The sequence below is a fragment of the Heterocephalus glaber genome, unplaced genomic scaffold (genome assembly GCF_053883595.1).
Source record: "Heterocephalus glaber isolate CG9 unplaced genomic scaffold, H.glaber_assembly_v1.0 deba00001600, whole genome shotgun sequence".
NCBI lineage: Eukaryota > Metazoa > Chordata > Mammalia > Rodentia > Bathyergidae > Heterocephalus > Heterocephalus glaber.
In genome coordinates, this window is record NW_028258372.1 from 17,612,124 (window position 1) to 17,635,219 (window position 23,096).

General features: G+C 40.7%; 1 long non-coding RNA gene across 7 annotated transcripts in view; it reads right to left on the reverse strand.

Annotated features, from left to right (window-relative positions):
- LOC106010086 (uncharacterized) overlaps positions 1 to 20,723 on the reverse strand; it is a 133,914-nt gene extending 113,191 nt beyond the window's left edge. For 2 of the 7 annotated variants that reach the window (XR_001184036.3, XR_015444552.1), the window contains exon 1: positions 19,932 to 20,710. This is a non-coding gene — a long non-coding RNA (uncharacterized LOC106010086). Of the gene's footprint in view, positions 1 to 19,911 lie in introns of all 7 variants that reach the window. The other 5 variants (XR_015444550.1, XR_015444551.1, XR_015444554.1 and 2 more) reach the window with 5 other exon arrangements.
- Positions 20,724 to 23,096: the final 2,373 nt, after the last annotated feature.

Genomic DNA, 23,096 nt, shown 5'->3' on the forward strand with positions numbered 1-23,096 from the left:
ATTCACTCCCTTCTTTCCTATGTTGATTCTTCAAACTACTGGTGACATACTGAAACAGGCACTGCCATTTTTGCCAGTCAGAAAGCCAAAGGAAGGTTGAAGTTCTAGATCAAAGGTAAGAAAGTTGAAAATGATCTTGAAGATTGATAAGAAGATCCTGACTTTCTATTGTTCCAACAACTACAAGATCTAAATTTTTCATTTCTGCTGTGGGAAGTTTTACTCTGAGGAACCAAGGGCATAGTTCATAGTTCCATGAATCTGTAGGAATTCATTAGCTTGTTTGATAATAGAAAGCATAAAACTATATAGGCTCCAATTTCAATAGCAAGGAAGGGAATGCATTATTAAAGGTAACATATTGATATATGGAGCACTGTGATATGGGGCACAGTAAAGAAATAGAAGTCTCTTTAGACTGAATGAGAAGATTAAAAAAACATTAAAATATGTGAGGTCTCTAAAAAGTGAAAACAAGAGCTGAATGTCAATATGTCTCTCTGGTTGTATTAAAAATCAGCATTTATTAAGGACTAAAAGGTATAATAGATAATGTGAAATAGGAAGAAAAGGAACAAAGGGGAAGGGGAAGTGAGGGGTAGGGGAAAAGAAAGAAGGGAAGGGAATTAATATGAGAAAATGAAAAAATGGAAACAAAGTCTTTGCAAATAGGGAGGAATGGAGGGGTTGAAGGGAGGGCAGGGGAATGGGGAAAAAAATAAGAAACAAGAGAGATTATGTAAAGGTGCAAATTTCCAATGCTGAATGTCATTATATTGTATGCCTAAAATATACCAATAAATTAATTTTAAATCAGCATTTATTTATTTATTTATTTATTTATTTATTTATTTATTTATTTATACAGGATCTAGCTATGTAGTCCAGGCTGGCCTCAAACTCACTGAGATCCTCCTGCTCCAGCCTCCTGAGTGCTGAGATTACAGCATGCTTCACCAGGCCCAGCAAAATCAGCTTTTAAAATAATATGATAAACATATTTATAAGTTGGAAAATATAAAAACTCTTAAAACACAATATTCATAGATATAGATTTTACTAAGAATTGAGACAAACATAAAACTCAAGTATCAGGAGCAATGCTACATAATTTTAGGGAAAAATCATTTGGTTAGCCTAGTTCTCCTGCCTACAGCCCAGCTATGGAATTCCGAGACATAGTTTCATTTTGGCCTCCGGTCACAACTGAGACCTCAGTGATCCCTTGATGCTGTGATGCACTAGGGCAAGACCACATCTGTGGGAGACACCCTGGGAGGAACCAAATCTTCATCTGCATAGTTCCTCATTGTTCTTAGATTTCCACGCCCCCACCCCAGTCTTTTGTTACACCTTGTTTATCCCAATGTGAAGTACTGAACTCTGCATTTCACTTGTTACATCTGTTTCCCCATGTACTGATTAAAGATGCTGCAAGATAGGGGATCTTTGTCTTTGCTGCCCAGAGCAGCACTGATCAGACTCAAAGCTCAGCTTCTTCTCAAAGTCTCATTTTTCTACCTTTCCTGTAATTCTCCGTGTGCTGCCGTGGCTTGCAGGAGACTAAGACTTACTGCAGAGGTTCTAGTAATGTCCCCTTTCCCTGTTCCCTACACTCAAGGAGCAACAAAACAAATTGAAATGACCAAGACACCTAGATAATATATATTGTAATTTTGATTCATTTTACAAATTACTATTCAATTCAGTTTTGCAACTATTATTGAGAGCTTATTAAATGCTGCCACTAAACTGGAGTGCTTTCAATGAAGATGACAGACATAAAAGCATCATTTCAATATGATGATGAAGTATGTGTTTTGACTGAGCTTTGCTATGGAAGAACATTGAGGGATCAAATGGACCAGACTGAGGAGCTGGGGAAGATGATTCTTGGAAAGTAAATAAGTTAAACAAGTGAAGAACTGAGGCCTGAAAGAGTCATGCAGAGGTAGAACAAGAATGCTTGGAAATATAATATGTTTGGTATTTTAGACCATAAAACTCACAAAAGAGAACAGTGGGAAATGAGGTTTAAGGGGTAGGTAAGGACCAGATTATGGAGAGTTTTACAAATTGACAAATAGCCCCGCCTGTCAATGGGTGATAGGAAAACACTAAAGGGCTTTAAACAATGCTGTGTCAATGTTTGTTCACTTCATGGAGAATGTTTAGAGAGAAGGGAGATGAGACCAGTTAGGAGGCCAGCACTGAACTCTAGGTTCCTGGAGATTAGAGACCATTAGAACTGACAGAGTGGAGGCAGAGACAAACATGAGAAATATTTAGTAGGCAGAATCCTCAAAGTCGGTAATTTGGGGTAGGGCACAATAAAAAATGACCCCTAGGATTCTGGTATAGGCAAGTAGGGGACGTAGTGGCATCAAATGAGGCAGAAAACCCAGAGAAGGGAAGAAACTTATTAAGGAAAGGGGAGATGCTGGCTCCAGTTTGAAGCATGTTGAAGCTAGATTGACTGTAAGCAGATCCATGTAGTATTTTGTTTCAGACCACCACCTGACAGTTTTCCATAGCCCTAGAGAATCCTAGAAAGAAACTAGACCTGTTTTGAACTTGTGAATCTCTTATGATATTTGGGAGAGGAAAGCTAAGCCTGAAGGCCCTAGTTTATTAATATGTTCCACTCGTACCATTAAAAAAATTGTATCTTGTAAAGGACATTTGAACAGGGAAGATACTCTGTAATATATTAGATGGGAACTTTTTAGGTGGAGAAATGTAATCCATAAGAAATTTTCTTCATTGGAATTTGTGTATTTCATCCTTCTACCTATTCTTTGTTTCACTTAACAAATACTATCTAAACAATTACTGTGCGAGGTACTCAGGATATAAAGGTGAATGAGACAAGGATAATATCCTTAAGGAACTCAAAATTCAAATATTAAATTACTTTGACTTTGGTAGTAGCTAACGATGGAAAACTGGTTCAACTTTAAAAGACCATTTTTTTTCAATTAGGGGAAAAGACATTTTACTGTGAAATAAAAGAGAATATGTTTATCTGAGTTATTCTAGATGTTTTCATAGGTTAATTAGTTGACTATCATTCATGTTTGAAAAAAAGCAAACTAGGTAATTCAAAACAATTTTCTTATTTCAGATAACTAGATAATTAGGAATGCTATTCTTTTAAATGCTAGATAATAAGATAGTGAAGCATTACTGACCTGGTTTGGAGGCTCAAAGAAGTAAACTGGAAGGTAAGACTTCTTTACTCTGGGTTCATTTGGGAGTTCATGAGGGGTTGAAAGAAGTTAAGAGGTTGAATTAAAGGAATGGACTGTAGTCCAGGGCCTTCCAAGGTAAAGAAGATTATTTGTAAATCCTCCCATTTTGAGTTGAAATGCTGAAGAAATAATAATATACTAGAACTAGATAAGGCCTCCCAGAACTAGAACAATCGCAACTATTTGGCAAGAGAAAACATAAATCCTGTATAAATAAAGAATACATTTCCAAAAACAAATTTGCCCATATAATTATTAACACATAATTCAAAAACAGTCACATGAAACAAGAAATTATAAACAACAGTAGACTGAAAAGACAGTAGAAATAGATCCATATCTAACTATTCAAATGATCAAAAATATTCTCTAATATAAACATATCAGTCAGGTTTCCAACCAGAAACAGATGGCACCACCAAATTATTATAACATGGGGGAGAATTTATAAACGAATAATTTACAAAAGTGTGAGTAGTAAAAGGGGAGAATGACCCAGAACTTTGGAGCTACCAACAAGAAGGAGCCTTTGCAAACTCTGGGGCCTGAAAAGTCCAGGGGAGGATGGAGATCAGAAGTATCAGAACACAGAGGCACAGAGTCTCCATAAGGGAATATGCCCAGCCCACAGTGCCCCACACTCAGAGAGAGAACAGGTAAATCAGCACCAAATCTCATTCTCTGGTCCTGTTGGCCAAATACCTACCATTAGTCAAACACAGCTAGAAGCCGGAGGATAGGAAAGTCCATTGACATAGTCCATGCAAAGCAGAGCAGAGTCCTGGGTAAAAAGTAGGATAGAGGAGAGTGAAGATACATCTAGAGAGGCAAACAGAAGGCATATAATGTATGCAGTTATATTTTCATTGAAATAAAAGAAATAACTGAGGGCTTAGGCAGAGAACTGGAAACTGCATGAGATACAAAAAGAAATTCTAGAATTATAAAAAAAGCAATCAAAATTAAGATCGCAATAAATAACTTCACCAACTTTGAGATCCAACTGAAGACAAAATTTGTAAAGTGGAATATAGGTCACAAAACAATATATAAAATGAAGTATGGAAAGAATAGAAAATACCCAAGAACTATAAGGAGACATAGAAGATACAGTAAAAAATCCTAACATACTTATATTTAGAATATCAGAAAGAGAATAAAAAGAAGTGAGAAAAGAAGTGATATCTGAAGAACTCATGGCTGAAAATTTTGTAGACCCACTGAAAGACAGCCAGAGAATAACAGTATCCTCAAAAGAGCAATAGCAAGACTTATAGCATACTTATAACAAAAACAGGGGAAGCCAGGGAACAGTGGAATGACATCTTTAAGAAGCTGAAAGAAAACAATTGTTCATCTGGAATACTATGTACAGAAAAAAATTTAATCAGAAACAAAGGTTTAAAAAAAAGAAATTTTCAGAAAAACTAAATACAAACAAAAAACAAGAGAATTGTTACCAGCAGGCTCCCAATTGAAGGAAATATTAAAAAGTGTTCATCAGACAAAATGAGTAGGATTTCATATGGAAAGTGGAAGGACCAGGAAAGAACAAAAAGCTAAAGAATAAATATATTATTGAATCTAAATAAATATCAGTCATATAAAACAATAGCAAAGTGTAAGGTATTTCAAATATGCAGAAAATTAAAATTCCCAACAACATTGTAGGAATCAATAAAATTAACATTTAAAAGAATTAGTAAAAACATGTAATTTCCAACTGAATAATTAGAGAATTATCATAAAGCTACAGTAATAAACATTATGAAATTGGTTCAATTGCTTCTCAGCCTTTTGGCTAAGATCAAATGTAGTATGAAACTGGACCAAAGATAGACAAACAAATCAGTGACATAGGAGGAAAAGCCAATACGGACACCTCATTTATTATGAAGGTGACAGTACTGAATAGTGAGAAAGGATGACCTTTTGAACAAATGTACTAAGACATTTCTATGTTGAAAAAAAAGAAAAGAAAGCAATTTAACCTTTACCTCACACCATCATAAAAATTAATTTCTGGTATAAGTTGGATCTGACTGTCAAAGGTAAAACAGCAAATCTTCTAAAACATAATTACAGGAGAACACCACTATGAACTTGGAATAAAGAAAATACTTTTTAAATAGGACACAAATAACTGTAATCACAAAAGAAAACATGATAAATTGAACCACATTAAAATTAATAACTTCTGTTCACTAAAAAACATTATTAAGCGTGAAAAGTCACAAAATATAAGATATTTGTAGTATATATAACTGATCATCTGTTTGTAACCAACACAACAAATTACCATAAATCAGAAAAAATCCAACCTAATGTAAAAGTGGGACAGTCACATCACGGAATTATACAAAGGGCAAGTAAACATTAAAATTCCATTACACATCCACAGAGTGGACAAAATTTAAAAGATTGAGAATATTAAATATTGATGAGAATGTGGAGAAACAGAAACCCATCATGGTTGATAGGATTATAACTACATAAGAACATTGTTTGGCATTATCTACTGAAGTATCTCATGATCTAGGAATTCCACTCCTGGGTACAAACCCGCAGAAATGTGGACACATGGACACAAAAAGACATGTATAAAAATATTCATTATAGAATTGTTTATAAGAACTCCAAACTGGAAATGACTTGAAAATCCACAGAAAATAGAATGTATTAAAAATAGATTCTATTTATATGACGAAGTACCACAAAGAAATGTACTACTATACCCACAAATCATAACATGAATAAAATATATGAACATAATTTTAAGCAATACACAAAAAAAACACACATCCTATGTAATTCCACCTATAATGTTTATTTAAAGATAAAACTAAACAGTAGTATTTAGGGATTAATGTATAAATGGTAGAGCTTCAAAGAAAAGAAAGTAAGTGTTTTCTACGAAGTTAGAACAATTTTTCCTTTGAAGGAAAAGGAGGAGAAAATAATTAAAAAGGGATCATAAGGTCCTTTCTGGGATTCTGGCAATGTCTGTTTTTTTATTTTACATGGACATTTGCTTTGTAATAAATAAGTGAGCTGAATTTTTTGTTTGTGCACACTTCAGTAGGTGAGTTACAGTTCACAATATAAAAAGGTTTTATACACATTCATTTTACATAAGACATATATTAAGCATCCATCCTCATGCCTGCCACACAATAGGTGCTTAAAGAACATGAGATTGTTCCGCCCCCCCCAATTCTTTCTTTCTTTCAAGCAGAGAGGAAAGAGAAAGAATATTCATAAACATCTCACTTTCCAAGTACAGGCATGATCTTTTTCACTGTCTCACAGTGCTCTCATTGCCATGACAACTGAGATCAAAGGTAGAGCCTGTGGAGAGAAGGAGGGAGGTGGGTATGACTGCCTGAACTTGATTACCTCCTTACCTAAGGAAAGCCTCACTAATAACTGAGCAAGCCTAAAATGCCCATTAACAGATAACATATTAGTTTTATATTTTATTTTCCCTTCCATAAAAACAAAGCAACGCCTTTGTTTAAAGTCTTCCTTTTGCTGTAGGTTGCAGTTAATCCTATAATCACTGGGTGAATATTTACCAAGCCAGACATTCTTTGTGCATCACAGAAGCGAGAAGCTGGCAGTGGAGGCATTGTCCTGTAAACCATGGCACTGAGAGGACGATGGGGCTGGGTGGCGGGGCAGAGTGGGCTGTGGGATGCAGGAGCTGCCCCTCTGCTCCAGCAGCCGTGTTCTGGCCTGCACCCTGGCCCTGGTGTCTGTATGGACTCTCATGCTTCAGCTCCTTATACCCAGCCACTGGACATGTTTAGAACTGGGAGAAAAGCTAATGCTACTTGTGGAAAATAGTTCAACTCTTTCAGATGAGAAATCAAAGATGTCTAAGAATACAGTGCCAAAGACCACTTCAAAATATCTCTCCCAAATAAGAACCAAGATATATCATGTATACATATTTTCTTTTAAAATATATCATATAAAATATATATATCATGTATTTTTTTTCTTTGAAGTTTTACCATTTCCCAATAATGAATGTCATCATATTGTAGACCTAAAATGTACCAATAAACTTAATGAATAAAAAAAATATATCTCCCAGCACACTCATCCCTCACAACCTTCAACCCCCACATAACCAATTTACCTAAGAAATATCAACCTGGGAAAGAGATGAAAAATAGAGATTTCTAGGACTGCAAATGAATAACAAGTCCAAAAGGCCAAAAACTGACATCACAAAGGATCTCAGGGGCTGAGCTTTTAGCTGATGTTGAAATTCCTCCTGTGACCACAAAGGAAATTCCTCCTTTAGCAGAAAATTTGTTCAGCAAGAGGTTTGAGACTAGGATTTTTATGGTCTGGCAAGGAGGTGGGAAAGGGAATGGGAGTCAGGAAGTGACATCAGAACCCCACTTTCTTGAACCTGTAGAATTAAGCAAGAAACATTCTGCTGGTTTGGTAGAAATGGGAATCTCTACAACCTAGATTGTTCACTGAATAGCTCAGCACAGAATGGTTGAGGACCTACAGTACATATGCTTTCTTAGATGCAGGAGTTAGGAAAAGCAGAGAAGTTATGCCCCTCCTCCAACAAAGCCTAAGGACAGAGGGCAATGGGACACAAAGCATGCTCCGACTGGGCCAGAGAAATGCAGACCAGGACATCTCCAGAGTCTCCATTTCTAGTGCAGAAATACGACAGGAGGGGCAGAAGGTGGAAAAACAGGGGAAAAGGTTGCCACAGAACCCCTCTATCTACACAGATTCTACCTGTATATGGTCAAAATGGGCAAGGGAAAAGAGGAAACTAGAAATAGAGTTGGAAATATTGGTCACCTACAAAAAAGAAAATATCTCAAGAACATGGGAGATTACCTAAATGCTAGAGGAAAGCTTTGTAAAACTGAAATTGTTAGAGTAACACCACATACAACTATCTGAGCATCTTCTTCCAGAAAGTACAGAACTAGAAGGAGCAGAAAATCAGATGCTTGGCTAATGACCCAGAGGGTACCAAAGAAAGGCCTACACTGCCAGTCTGCGCATGGGTGGAGACCTGAAGGCATGAGGCCACCATCCATCTGGGGCAGGAATGAGCCTTGCCTGCTGATCAGGTCACAGTAGGATTTCCAGAATGGACTGATGTGAAGGCAGCAGAGAGACAGCACTCTGTAGTTCTGATTCTGCATGCCCCTCAGTGGGTTTCTTTAATCAACAATCTCCTCATTTGCAAAAAATTGCAGCAATTCCAGTTTTGTTTCCTTCCTCATGCTCACTGCCAAAATCAAATATAACATCAATGCGTCCTCTGGAATTTTCCTATAGAATATCATCTCAAGTGTTTATAAAGTATTTTCCAGATACAGCATTGACACAGGAAGAACTGTACTTTAACATCAAGAAGAAGCAAGACGTGGCCATTTCCTTTCATGAGTCAAAGTCATGGCCCCTGCATAGGTTCTTACAGATGGCCCAAGGGCGCCTTGGGCAGGATCCCAGCCAGCTTGGAGAGCCTAGCAAAGTGAGTTTTTCTTACCACTCATTCCTGGAAAGACTAGTATACAGATGTGCCCTGCTGAGCAGTGAGATAATACATAAGTCTTTTCTCCACCCTGGATTGTAGGATCATCAAGGACAGCATCTTATCATTATTCCTCTTTATTTCTCCCTTGGTACCTAGAACTAATGCCGGCTGTTTGTAAAATTCTTGTCCATTAAACAACATACCCAACAGACATCCACCAAGTGTCTACTAGATGGTTCTTACAGGATAGGCTAAAATAAACAGATGTTGTTTTTAAAGGTCCAGGAACTTTCCAAATAGGTACTATTACAACATTGTTGTCAACTGCTTTTAAAAAATGGCCCAATTTGATCAATGTTTATGCCTGAATAGTTGGCAGTCTTGAAGTGACAAGGCAGGGAGCATCCTTTTCTGCCTTCATACAGGCCAGCTCCAGCCCAATGAGGAATGCAGGCTGGGCTAGTCTTTGTCCAAGTGATCTGTGATCTGCTGCTAAGCTGGACAGCCCAGAAGGAAGTTCCTGTTAAAAGATGTATGGACCAGAAGGGCCCCAACATCACTACATCACTCAAAAGACAGACCCCATTTCCACAAATTACTGTGAATTGAATTGCTTTCTGGAATTCTGATAATGGAAATCTAAGAGAAAAAGTGCACTGGAGATAGGGATGTTAGGAAAACAGGTACGGATTGTAAAGCAAAGGGAGTACTTCAAAGTGACAATGCAACCATGTCAAGTGTCTTCTTGCCTGGTTGCAAAAGTGAGAGCAGCATTTACAAACATCAATCTTTGATAAAATGGAACCGAAAATCTGAGTGCTCTTATCTTATCAAGTCTATCCTTAGGAAACAAGCCTAGAATTACTCCATGATGACCAGCCTGATTCTTGCTCTTCAGCCAAAGTGCAGACCCAGCCAGGTGTAATGCAGGCAGAACAGTCTTCTGTACTTTCTTCCCAGGAAACCAGGAATGCAGGGACAGAACAGAGTGTCCTCTGAACCTTCATCAACATTCTGTAAAGCTGAGGCCAGTCCGGGTTCTTAACATACAGACTCACACATTTCACTGAAAAGTGTTGTCCTGCCTGCAGGATGCCTGCAGCACAGTGCTGGGACTAGTTCCCCTCTAGCCTCCTAGTTCTCTCTTTTTATCTATATCCCAGGGTAGAGTGGCCATAAAGTTGAAAGTTATGAGACATTCATTATTTGCTATTACCCTTTTTTGCCCAGCCTGCCAATCTGCTGTCAGACTTCCGTGAGAATTCAGACCTGCTATGAAGCAGAATGAGTTGTGGCCTTGGCACTAAGTGGAATCTCTATGGTCCAAAGGCAAGAAGACAAAGGTCTTATGGGATAGTGTCCATGGATCCTTGAATTAGAATAGCTCTAGAGAGATCCAGGACCAAAGACCCTGCCAGGGAAGGATGTGAAGAGGCATCCCCATCCCAGCCCCTGTGAAGAGGTACAGCCAGGGATAACTTCTTACCCAATGGATAGAGGAGAGATTAGAAGATTCTTCCTTGACCTCTCTGATGCCTAAGAAGGTGACCATCTTATCTTTAGTCATAATCTACATGTAGCAAAGGGGGCCATACTTATTCTCAGGCATTTCCTAGGGCTATTTACCTTAAAAAAGACTGCTCCTAGATACAAGTTAGCCCTGTAACATCAAGGATGAGGAAACATCATTTATTCCCTTCTGAGTAAAAGAATCATGTTTCTCTGTTCTCTGGGTCACACATTCTCAGATACACTAATCAATCTTCATAAGACATGACACCCAACATGCTATGTGGTCGGCCAGGGTCTGGCTATACAAAGATGACTCAGACAAAATAATCTCATAGAGAAATGAATACAGTACCCTGGGTGCTCTACAGAGCCATGTGCCAAGTGCTGTGGTAAAGGCACAGTCTGCAGCAGTAAGAGGATTCTCTGGGTCCTGACGTCGAAGTTGGGTGCTGAAAGAGACAAATGAAGTGCACTGGGAAGACAAACAGGATGTGGGGCATTCTAGGCAAGGAGCTAGTTCAGGTTCATTTATTACCTCATTCATTCAGCTAATATTTATTGGGTATCTGTCTCGTGGTAAAATATGTTCTAAATAGGAAATATGTCCATGGTGTGGAGCCATTGCCAGGAGTGGCTTTCCAGCAGGATCTATACTTTCCAGTATCACTTAGGACTGTGGAGTCTCATCGTTGAGTTCAGGAGTAACCAAAAAAGCCTTCCTGATCATACCTCATCTCCATTTGTGGCCACATGACTACAGTCCAGCTGATTTTGGAAGGGCTATTGAATGTGGTAGTGTGTCGGCCAGCCAGGATGCCTCAGGGATACTTTCCCGAGTTGCATTTTGCAAGAGTAAGAAGTAAACTTCTGCTGAATCATGCAGAAGATGCCTAATCACCCCACTGCAGACAGGCAGGTCTGCCCATGCCCTACAGAGGTCCTGAGTCTCACAGAACACGCCGAATCAGCCCACTGCAGACAGGCAGGTCTGCCCACACCCTACCGAGGTCCCCAGTCGCACTGAACACATGTGAATCAGCCCGCTGCAGACAGGCAGGTCTGTGCACGCCCTACCGAGGTCCTGGGTCGTGCAGAAGACACCGAATCACCCCGCTGCAGACAGGCAGCCACCTGATTCCACAATAAAAAGATGCAGAGGACACCAGACCACCAGACCAAGGTATTGAGTCCCACTGTTCCCGGCCCAGACTTAGGGGCTTCTGAGCCGTCATCCCACTGCTACCGATCCAGAGGAAGGGGCTTCAAAGTCACCATCCCTCCCGCTGCTCCCAGCCCAGAGGAAAGGGCTTTTGGGCCACCTTCTGTCCCACTGCTCCCGGCCCAGAGGAAGGGGCTTCTGAGCCACCATCCCACTGCTCCTGGTCCAGAGGAAGGGGTTTCCCGGCCACCATCCTTCCGGCTGCTCCCAGCCCACAGGAAAGGGTTTTTGTGTCACCATCCCTACCGCTGCTTGCGGCCCCTGTCCCACCTCACCCAACTCAGAGGAGGTAATCCGTGCAGGCGCTAACAGACCCCCACCCCAGTCGAAATGAGAAAACACATAAATAAGCCTCAAAACCAGACCTCCAGATCACTTACAGCAACCCCAAAGGGAAATAAGATGGAACACTCTGATACTCAACCACCTGGACCCACTGAACTGGCAACAAAAGGGGATCTGGAAAAAATGAAATCAGAAATAATTTCTCAGATAACAGGAGAAATTGTGCCCCTAGTGCAAGACATCATTAATAAATCTAGAGAGGAGCTGAGGAACATGATGGAATCCCAACATAAGAAACAAATGGAATCCATAAAACAGATGCAAATAGATTTCCAGGACATGAAAAACTCCATTGAAAGTCTACACAGCAGAATGAGCCAATGTGAGGACAGAATTTCAGATATAGAAGATAAGATTGCAATTAGTGACCAGGAAAAGAAAAATTGCTTCAAAATTATAAGGGAACATGAGAAATCAATCCAGCAGCTGCTAGATGATGCAAAGAAGAATAACATAAGACTGATTGGGCTCAATGAAGAAACAGGAGAGAGTGCAGATGACATAAAAAACCTCTTCACAGAAATAATGGCAGAAAACTTCCCAGGCAGGGGAAAAGAGCTTGATATACAGATAAGTATGAGGCATATAGGACTCCAAATAGCCTTGATCAAAAAAAATCTACACATAGGCATATAATTGTTAAGATTCCAGAAATACAACAGAAGAACAAAGTTCTCCAAGCAGTCAGAGAAAAGAAACAAATCACATACAAAGGAAAGCCCATCAGAATCACAGCAGACTTCTCAACACAAACCATCAAGGCAAGAAGAGCTTGGAGTGACATATTCCAACCCCTAAAAGAAAACAGCCTCCAACCCAGATTGATGTACCCTGCAAAACTATCTTTCAAAATGGATGGAGAAATAAGATACTTTCATGACAAAGAGCACCTCAGGAACTTTGTGAATACCAAACCAGCACTCCAAAGAATTTTACACAATATCCTAGGAACAGACATTGAGGATCACAACCCCAGGAAGCAAAGCAGAAGGTACCCATCTGGCATGACAAGAAATTAAATGTAAAGGGGGAGGACCCAACAAAAAGAAAAAGTCATGGCAATGACAAGTCAATACGTTTCAGTTATAACCATCAATGTTAATGGTCTCAATTCACCAATCAAAAGAAATAGACTGGCAGAATGGGTCAACAAGCCAAATTTAACAATATGCTGCATACAAGAAACACACTTCATTCAAAAGGAAACTCATAGACTGAAAGTTAAAGGGTGGAAAACAATACTCCATGCAACAGGAACCCGAAAAAAAGCAGGAGTAGCTATCCTCTTGGCAGATCAAGTAGATTTCAAACCAACACTGATTAAGAGAGACGAAGAAGGACATTACATCCTTGTAAAGGGAACAATCCAAGAGGAAGAGATGACAATCATAAATATCTATGCACCAAACACTAGTGCACACTACTATATAAAACAAATACTAACAGACATGAAAAGTCATATATACACTAACACAATTGTAGTGGGGGACCTCAACACCCCACTGTCACAAATAGATAGATCAACTAGACTAAAAATAAGTAATGAAATACTAGAACTCAATTGAACTCTTGAACAAATGAACTTAACAGATGTTTACAGAGTCTTCCACCCCACAAAATCAGAATACACATTCTTCTCAGCTGCACATGGGTCATTCTCCAAAATAGACCACATACTCACACATAGAACATGTTTAAGTAAGTGCAAAGGAATTGAAGTTATGCCCTGTACATTATCAGACCATAGTGCAATGAAATTGGAGATCCATAGCAAAAGAAAGTCAAAAAATTTCATAAAGATGTGGAAATTGAACAACACACTTCTGAATAACCAATGGGTCACAGAGGAAATTAAAGAAGAAATCAGACAGTTCCTTCAATTAAATGACAATGACAATACAACATATCGGAATCTATGGAACACAATGAAAGCTGTCTTACGAGGGAAATTTATAGCAGTGAATATGCATATTAGGAAAACAGAACGATCCCAATTAAACAACCTGATGCTGAACCTCAAGCTTCTAGAAAAAGAAGAGCAGGACAACCCCAAAGCTCATACAAGGGAGGAAATTATAAGGATCAGAGCAGAAATCAATGCAATGGAGACTAAGAGAATGATACAAAAAAGTCAATGAAGCCAAGAGTTGGTTCTTCTAAAGAATCAACAAAATTGACAAACCTTTAGCCAACCTTCTCAGAAAAAGGAAAGAAAAGGCCCAAATCTATGCAATTAGGAATGAAAAGGGTGAAATGACAACAGACCCAGCAGAAATCCAGAGGATCATCAATACCTACTTCCAGAACCTATACGCCAATAAGATGGACAACACAGAAGAAATGGACAGATTCCTAGATACATATGAATTACCAAAGTTGAACGAAGAAGACCTAAAAATTCTGAACAACCCAATATCAACAAATGAAATTGAAAATGTAATTAAAAACTTATCAACGAAGAAAAGCCCGGGTCCTGAAGGCTTCACTGCTGAATTCTACAAGACATTTAGAGAGGAACTGCTGCCACTACTGTTTAAACTCTTCAATGAAATTGAAAGGGAAGCAATACTCCCAAATTCATTCCTGGAAGCAAGCATCACCTTGATCCCCAAAGCAGAGAAAGACCCAACTGAAAAAGAGAACTATAGGCCAATCTCACTAATGAACATAGATGCAAAAATCCTTAATAAGACACTGACAAATAGAATGCAGAAGATCGTCAAGAAGATCATACACCCTGATCAAGTGGGATTCACCCCAGGGATGCAGGGATGGTTCAATATATGAAAATCAGTTAATGTAATACACTATATCAGTAGAGCCAAGGACAAAAACCATATGATTATCTCCATAGAGGCAGAAAAAGCATTTGACAAAATCCAACATGCATTTATGATAAAAACCCTACAAAAAATTGGAATAGATGGTCTCTACCTCAAACTGATAGAAGCCATCTATGAAAAACCAACAGCCAATATCATACTAAATGGTCAAAAACTGAAATCCTTCACACTAAAATAAGGAACAAGACAAGGATGTCCACTATCACCACTCCTGTTCAATATAGTTCTGGAAACATTAGCCATGGCAATTAGACAAGAGAAAGAAATAAAAGGAATAAAGATAGGAAATGAAGAAGTCAAATTGTCATTATTTGCAGATGACATGATACTCTATATAGGAGACCCCAGGAACTCCACCAAAAGTCTTCTAGACTTAATAACCAAATTCAGTCAAGTAGCTGGTTACAAGGTTAGCACACAAAAATCAATAGCATTCCTCTACACCAATGACAGACTCACTGAGAGAGAAATAAGGCAAATAATTCCTTTCACAATAGCATCCAAAAAACTGAAATACCTAGGAATCATCCTAATGAAAGAAATCAAAGACCTCTTCTCTGAAAACTATGGCATTCTGAAAAGAGAGATTGAAGATGATATCAGAAAATAGACATCCCCTGCTCCTGGGTAGGAAGGATTAATATAGTGAAAATGGCCATACTTCCAAAACTGCTGTATAGATTTAATGGAATTCCAATGGAGATCCCAGTAGCATACTTCATAGACCTCAAGAAAACAATCCAAAAATTCATTTGGAGCAAGAAGAGACCCAGAATAGCAAAAGCAATTCTAGGTAACAGAGACATGGCAGGGGGTATCACAATCCCCAACCTGCAACTATACTACAAAGCTACTGTGATAAAAACAGCATGGTACTGGCAAAGAAATAGACTTGAGGACCAGTGGAACAGATTAGAAGAGGCAGAAACAATGCCAGACACACTCAGCCATCTCATCTTCGACAAAGGAGCCAAACACCCTCACTGTAGGAAAGATAGCCTCTTTAGTAAATGGTGCTGGAAAAATTGGGCTTCAACTTGCCAAAGATTAAAACTAGACCTATATCTCTCACCATGCACTAAACTGAAATCAAAATGGATTAAAGATCTAAATATTAAAATAAAAACTCTGAACCAGTTGGAACAGAGGTTAGGTAGAACCCTTGAAGACATCGGTGTAGGAAAAGATTTTATGAACAAAACCTCCGTTGCCCGTGAACTAGCACAAACAATCAACAAATGGGATCTTTTCTTATTTAAAAGCTTCTGCACAGCAAGAGAAACCACCAGCACTGTGAAGAGATAACCCACAATGTGGGAAAAAATCTTCACCTGCTCTTCCTCAGACAAAGGTTTACTATCTTGAATCTATAAAGAACTTAAAAAGATCAGACCTCCCAAATTTAAAGACCCAGTCCAAAAATGGGCATCTGAAATGAACAGACATTTCTCACACAAACAAGTAGAAATAGCAAATAAATATATGAAAAAATGTTCAACATCACTGGTCATTCGAGAGATGCAAATGAAAACAATGCTGAGATTCCACTTCACTCCAGAAAGAATGGCTGCTATCATGAAATCAACCAACAACCAATGCTGGCTGGGCTGTGGGGAAAGAGGAACCCTGCTCCACTGCTGGTGCGAGTGTAGACTGGTGCAACAACTGTGGAAATCAGTATGGAGATACCTCAAAGAACTAGGACTGGAAGTCCCATTTGACCCTGCTAGTCCACTGCTGGGGATCTTCTCCAAAGCATTAAAAGAATCATACCACAGTGATATGTGTGCACCCATTTTCATAGCAGCACAGTTTGTAATAGCTAAAATTTGGAAACAGCCCAAATACCCATCAACTGGAGACTGGATAAAGAAAATGTGGTTTTTTTATAAAATGGAGTACTACTCAGCCATAATAAATGAGAAATTAGAGACATTTATAGCTAAGTGGATGCACATTGAGGCGATACTCTTAAGTGAAATAAATAGGACACACATGTGTAAATACTGAATAGTGTCTCTGGTGTGAGGAACTGATAGTGTAAATAAGGACTAAATGTATAATAGGTAATGTGAAATAGGAAGAAAAGGGGCAAAGGGGAAGGAAGTGGGAGGGCTAGGGGAAAGGATAGAAGGGAATGGGATTAATATGAGAAAATGGAAAAATAGGAACAAAATCTTTGTAAATAGGGAGGAATGGAGGGGTTGAAGGGAGGGCTTGGCAAGGGTGAAAAAATAAGAACCAAGAGAGACTATGTAAAGGTGCAAATTTCCAATGATGAATGTCATTATATTGTATACCTAAAATGTACCAATGATTAGAATGAATAATCAATAATGTAAAATAGGAAGAAAAGGTCCAAAGGGGTAGGGGTAGTGGGAGGGGCAGGGGAAAGGAAAGAAGGGAAAGGAAAAATGCTGAGAAATGGAACAAATGGAAATAAAGTCTTTGTAAATAGGGAAGGGTGGAGGGCGTGAAGGGAGGGCTAGGCATGGGGAAAAAATAAGAACCAAGATGCATTATGTAAAGGTACAATTCCCAATGAGAAATGTAATTGTGTTGTATACCTACAATGTACCAATAAAAGAATTTAATACAAAAAAAAAAGAAGTAAACTTCTATTGTGTGAAGCCATTGAGAATTGAGAATTTGCTTATTACAATAGCCAGGATAACCTAACTAATACAAACCACATGTAACTTCTTCCATGACCCTATTGAACTCTTCTCTCTGGAGAAGTGCATTCAGCAAAGCTTTCTCCTTCAACCATCATGAGCTGTCAGGAAAGGGGCACATTTTCCCAATAGCCTCACTGTTCCCACATCATAAGCAATTTTTGATCCAATGAGATCCACCTTACAGTTTTCCTCATCATACTTTCTGCCTTTGAAGGTGAGGAGATTACTAGCAAACAAAGAAGAAAGGTAGAGGCAGCTCTCTATGGAGCTGGGCTGGTAAAGGAGCCAACTGGATCCTGTTAGGAGGGACAGGAAAGTCAGGCAGAAGGGCTGAGGGAGGGGACTAGTGTTTGGCTTCCTGTGGGAAAACCTGGAACAGGCACAAGGCTGTGTGAGAAACTTTTCATTCTCCCCTCAGAGCCAAGCCAAGAAGCAGGTGCTGGTCCATTTTGCATCTGAGGCAGCAAGGAGGTCTGGCTACCGGGCCAGTGAATTGCACTTTGTGTACCTTTATGCCACAGTGACACATGTCACTGTGGACAGATGGGCAAATAAAGGCAGATCCTGATGGGAGGCTGGAAGTAAAAACTGGCTGGCTGGACTCCTCAGTCATAGAAACTGCTCCTGAGAAGGCCCAGTTTGGGTGTGCTGCACCTTTCCAGCAGAAGGAAATCACAGCTAGGTGCTTCCTAGGCCGGGTGGTGTGGCCTGGGGCCCTGCAGAAGCCCAGAGAACCTATTGGTGGCTTGGCATTGTTTTTCTTTTCTGCATAACTTGAGAACTAAGCAATCAGTTTGCCTCATTTGGAAATAATACTAAATATAAAAAATAACTGATATTAACAACAATAATAAATACTTAAGGAGCATTTATGGCCAGCAACTATTCTATGTGCTTTACACAAATTAACTCAGTTAATTCCAAACTCTCTGAGGTGGCCATTCTTCTAATTCCATTTCACAAATGAGGAAAACTGAGTTCCACAGAGGTTACATTTCTTGTCTGAAATCACACAGGTAGTCTGTGGCAGTGCATAGGATTTAAACCCAACTGACTTCTGAGTCCATGTTTTTAGCCATTAGGCTGCCAGAGATTAGTGGCTGGTTAGTGCTTGCCAAGCTGGTCACCAGGAGGGACAACATATAGTAGGCTCCTGCACCTTGCTCTTCTCCTCTGCTTGGCCCCCCATGGGGACTCAAAGAAGTTAAAGAGCACTCTTTCAGGTTTGGAAGGAGGCAGGCTTTGTGTGGTGGCAAAACACTGAGTTAAGAATGTATGTCTTAGTTATCTTTGTGATCTTGGGCAAGTGGCTCAGCTTTCATTCCTGCACTTTTATAAAAATGCACCCCTCTGCAGATGAGAGCAGCTCTGGGTCTCCACCTCACCCCAGAGGGAATGACTGCTATCGGGAAATCAACCAATAATAAATGTTGGCGGGGCTGTGGGGAGAAGGGGACCCTTCTCCATTGTTGGTGGGGGTGCGGACTGGTGCAACCACTGTGGAAGTCAATGTGGAGATACCTCAAAGAACTAGAATTGGAGGTCCCATTTGACCCAGCTGTCCCTCTGCTGGGGATCTTTCTGAAAGAATTGGGAGAATCGTACTGCAGTGATGTATGCGCACCCATGTTTATGGCGGCACAGTTTGTGATAGCTGGAACTTGGAGGCATCCCAAATGCCTGTCAACTGGAGACTGCATACAGAGGATGTGGTTTTATTTGTAAAATGGAGCACTACTCAGCCATAAAGAATGAGAAGCTGGCAATGTTTATAGCTGTATGGATGCACATTGAGGCCATACTCTTGAGTGGGATAGATGGGATACACATGTGTAAATACCAAATAGTTTCTCTGATGTGAAAGACTGAAAGTGTAAATAAGGTTCAAATGGTATAATTGATAATGGGAAATAGGAAGTAAAGGTCTAAAGGAGTGGGGGAAGTGGGAAGGGTAGGGGAAAGGAAAGAAAGGAAAAGAAAAAAATATGAGAAAAGGAAAAAAGGTCTCTGTAACTAAGGAAGGGTGGTGGAGGTGAAGGAAGAGCAGGGAAATGGGGAAAAAATAAGAACTAAGATATACCATGTAAAGGTACAAGATCCCAGGCCGGGGATCTAGCTCAGTGGTTCTGCCGCCTGACTCGAAAATGCAAGGACCCAAGTTCGATCCCCAATACCCAAAAAAAAAAGGTACAAGATCCCAATGAGGTATGTAATTGTATTTTATACCTAAAATGTACCAATAAACTACGTAAAAAAAAATGCACCCCTGGTCAGGCAGTAATGAGGCATACCCAAGGAGATCTATTCCCACTCCTATCACCTAGGGACACTTTGGTGAGTAAGGAGGGTGTGAAACTGGCCCAGGATTCAATTCCAGTGGATAAGGCACTGTGGAACACACACTGTGCTAATGTTGATTTCAGTGTCGGATCCACACAGGCCAGTGTGCTTCATCTCCAGTCCAGAGAAATAAAACTTTTACCATTTCTGAGCAGCTGCAAGCAAGGCCATAAAAATAATCAGTGGGGTACAGACTCACCAAATAGAACCAGTCCTCACCTTCTCAACTGGGGGCTCAGGACAAGCCTGTTCCTCAGAAGGTGATTCTGAATCTGCAGGGACTTCCTCAAGTGCACATAGTTGAGTCAGTGAGTAATTATTGCCACATGACTGAACCTAGCCCTCAAGCTGCTCTTCCTACCCTGGCTACTCCCCAGGGTCCAGAGTCAAATGCCTAATTTAGAGCTGAATCACTTTCTCTCTCTCTCTCTCTCTCTCTCTCTCTCTCTCTCTCTCTCTCTCTCACTGAGGATTAAACCCAGGGCCTTCTCATTGAGTTATATCTCCAGATCTTTTAAAACATTTTTTATTTTGAGACAGGGTTTCACTAAGTTGCTAAATTGCCCAGGCTGGGCTCAAACTTGCAATCTTTCTTCCTCCTCCTCCCAAAGTGCTGAAGTGCACCAATAGGCCTAGCTTTTTCTTCTTCTTTTTCCTTTTTTTTTTTTCTGCAATTGGCAATACTTCTGTTATTTGCTACGAGGAACTGGACCACAGGCCCTGGCCTGGACCTCTGGAGACAGAAGTCTAGTTAATCACGGGGCCTCTATGTGGAGTTTCCTCAGAGTCCATGCTCACATGTCTGTTCAGTGTCTAAGGGTGACTTGTCCCTAGTCCTACCAACATCCACCCCACCTCAGGGTCCTTACTCTCTGCCCATAGTTCATGCTCTGCAGGGCCCTGCTCCCTGCTCTCTGGTTCATCTGTGCTGCAGTTTACACCAAGGGTAGCAAAGATCTCAGGGCTTTGAGGAGGAGCCATGTCCTTGGCAAGTGTGGAGTCTGTGACAAATGTAGATGTTTCAGTCAATTTAACCAGTGCTCATTTACATAAACACCAGGAGCAGATGGAGCAGTGTGTTAATTTTTGGCTACCTGAGGTAGGCTACTTGGGAAGAAGAAAGTTTATTTAGCTCACAGTATGGAAGGCCAAGGTCATGGTGCATGCACAGCTCTGGTGAGGGCCCTCTTGGCTGTGTCCCATCATGGTGTACAGCAATGGCAGGAGCAAAAGATTACATCTTGATATCAGAAGCCAGAGAGCTGCGTGGGGTTGGGCTTGCTCTCTTTATAGAAACCTTCTCTCCAGCACTAACTCAGAATCCCACTTGAATCACTCTAAGCCCTGCCACAACAACCTAAGGATCTCTTAAACCATGAAAGCATGAAACCATGAGCCCCTGTGGTTGATGTGAACACTTCCTCCTTCCCTCCTTCCCTCCTTCCTTTCTTCCTTCCTTCCTTCCTCCTTCCTTCCTTCCTTTCCTGAGGATCAAACCCACGTATATTCATACCACTGACCTATATCCCCAATCCCCAGCCCTTTTTTATTTTTTTATTTGAGCAGGATCATTTTAAGTTGCCCACTCTGGCCTTAAATTTGTGATTCTTTTACCTCACCCTGAGTATCTAAGATTACAGGTTTGCCCAGTTTAATTTTTTTCCATGCTGGGGATTGAACCCAGAAACTTGCACATGCTATTCAAATGCTCCACCACTAAGCTACATTCTAAGCCTGATTTCCTCTTTCTTTCCATGGGTCTGTCCTTGAGTCAGTGGTGGTTCCTGCTGCTTCAGCTGGATTATAAGATGCAAGTTCAGAATTTAGAATGTGCTGAGCCAGCGCCTTCTCTGAGAGAGGGGAGGAAGGAAGAAGAGGCATTTATCTTACATATGACCTGAGATGGTGCTGGTCTAGCTAGGTGGCTTGGTGAAAGAAAGTTAGGGAGAGGACAGTAGGATAATATTCCAGGCACTGTAGGGATTGAATATGAGAAGCCAGCTCATTTGTTTTTTCCTAAGAATTTCTCAAGCCTTCTAAAAAATAGAAATTCCCTTTTCTCCACCCATCAGAACATCTTACAAATTTTGTATCTGTGCTAAAAGCTTGCCGTGCTGAAGGAAACCAGGGAACCATCCCAGGCTCTTGGGTAGATGTTGGGAGGGAGTGAGGAGGAGGATCCATCCTAGGGGCTCCTGTCCCAGGGATGTGTAGGAAAGTTGCCGGTCAGCACACTGCACAAGCAGCTGCTTCACAGCAAATCTGGATAGCAATGGGACATAGACCGAGGCACAGGCACTCCATCTAACAGACATTTTCTGGGTACCTCGGATAAAATTCAAAGCTAAATAAGACCTGGACTTGCTATTGTGGAGGCACAAGTCAGAGGAGGAAGCAGGTACCTAAGTAGATGTGAAGACATTGACTTGTTCACCCCACCCGGCAGGCAGGACGCATGCCTGGGGAAGGGCTGTTATTCTTTTTAAGGTCAACAGCTCAGCAGAGGCCACCTTCTGCTACCATGATCACAGTGTCTTTGTCTTCAATAGGCCACATAAGTCTCCAAATGAAGTCTGTAGCTGCTCTACGCTCCCACAACACTGTAATTCTTTTGGAGACCGTTCATTCATTCATTCATTCAAATTCACTCACTCAAATGATGTTCACGGAGTGCCCACCAGATGGCAGGCAGCACACTGCATGTCAGAGCTGGGGACTGCAAGTCTCCAAGGTGGGGAGAACAGTCCCATAAACAAACTTCATGCCTTAAAAGAAAGAACCAAATCAGTGATGTGTATTCAGAGGCAGAGCAGAACACTGCTGGGTTGTGCACATGTGTGACGAGCCAGGAGAGAAGAGCTGTGGGTTGTTTACCAAAAAGGACTGATGGGTTCAACATCTTCCTTGGGAATTCACCAGCACCATTCTGACCACAAGGGCATCAGAAGGTGCTGACGTCAGGAATGGGGAGTAGGCTGTAGCTAAGCTTCCTGATGCCCCTCCCGATGTTCCTGCCGCAGCTTCCTCCTGCTACCCTGGGACAGGTCTGGCTTTGGTGGACCTCAAGTAGTGTCCCAGCTATGCCCTGGGCTGGAGCCACCACCTGGAACAACAAAGCTGGTTGTTCCCCTGTGATTGCCCTCTGATTACCTGAGTGACTCACAGGAGGTAGTAGACAGCCTTGGGCTCTGATTCAGGGCTACTCCAGATGTTCAGATCCTGCTAGTGCAAGGAGGGAGGAGCTGCTCCCACAGTGTTAGGACTGTTCTGTTTATCTGACAAAGGCCACAGAAAGGCCATCAAGGAGGAGGAAAGGAAAAGCAGGAGAGATACATATTTTTGGGCAGGTCTCCATTAGATAGTTGATAAAGAGCACATTCTCCT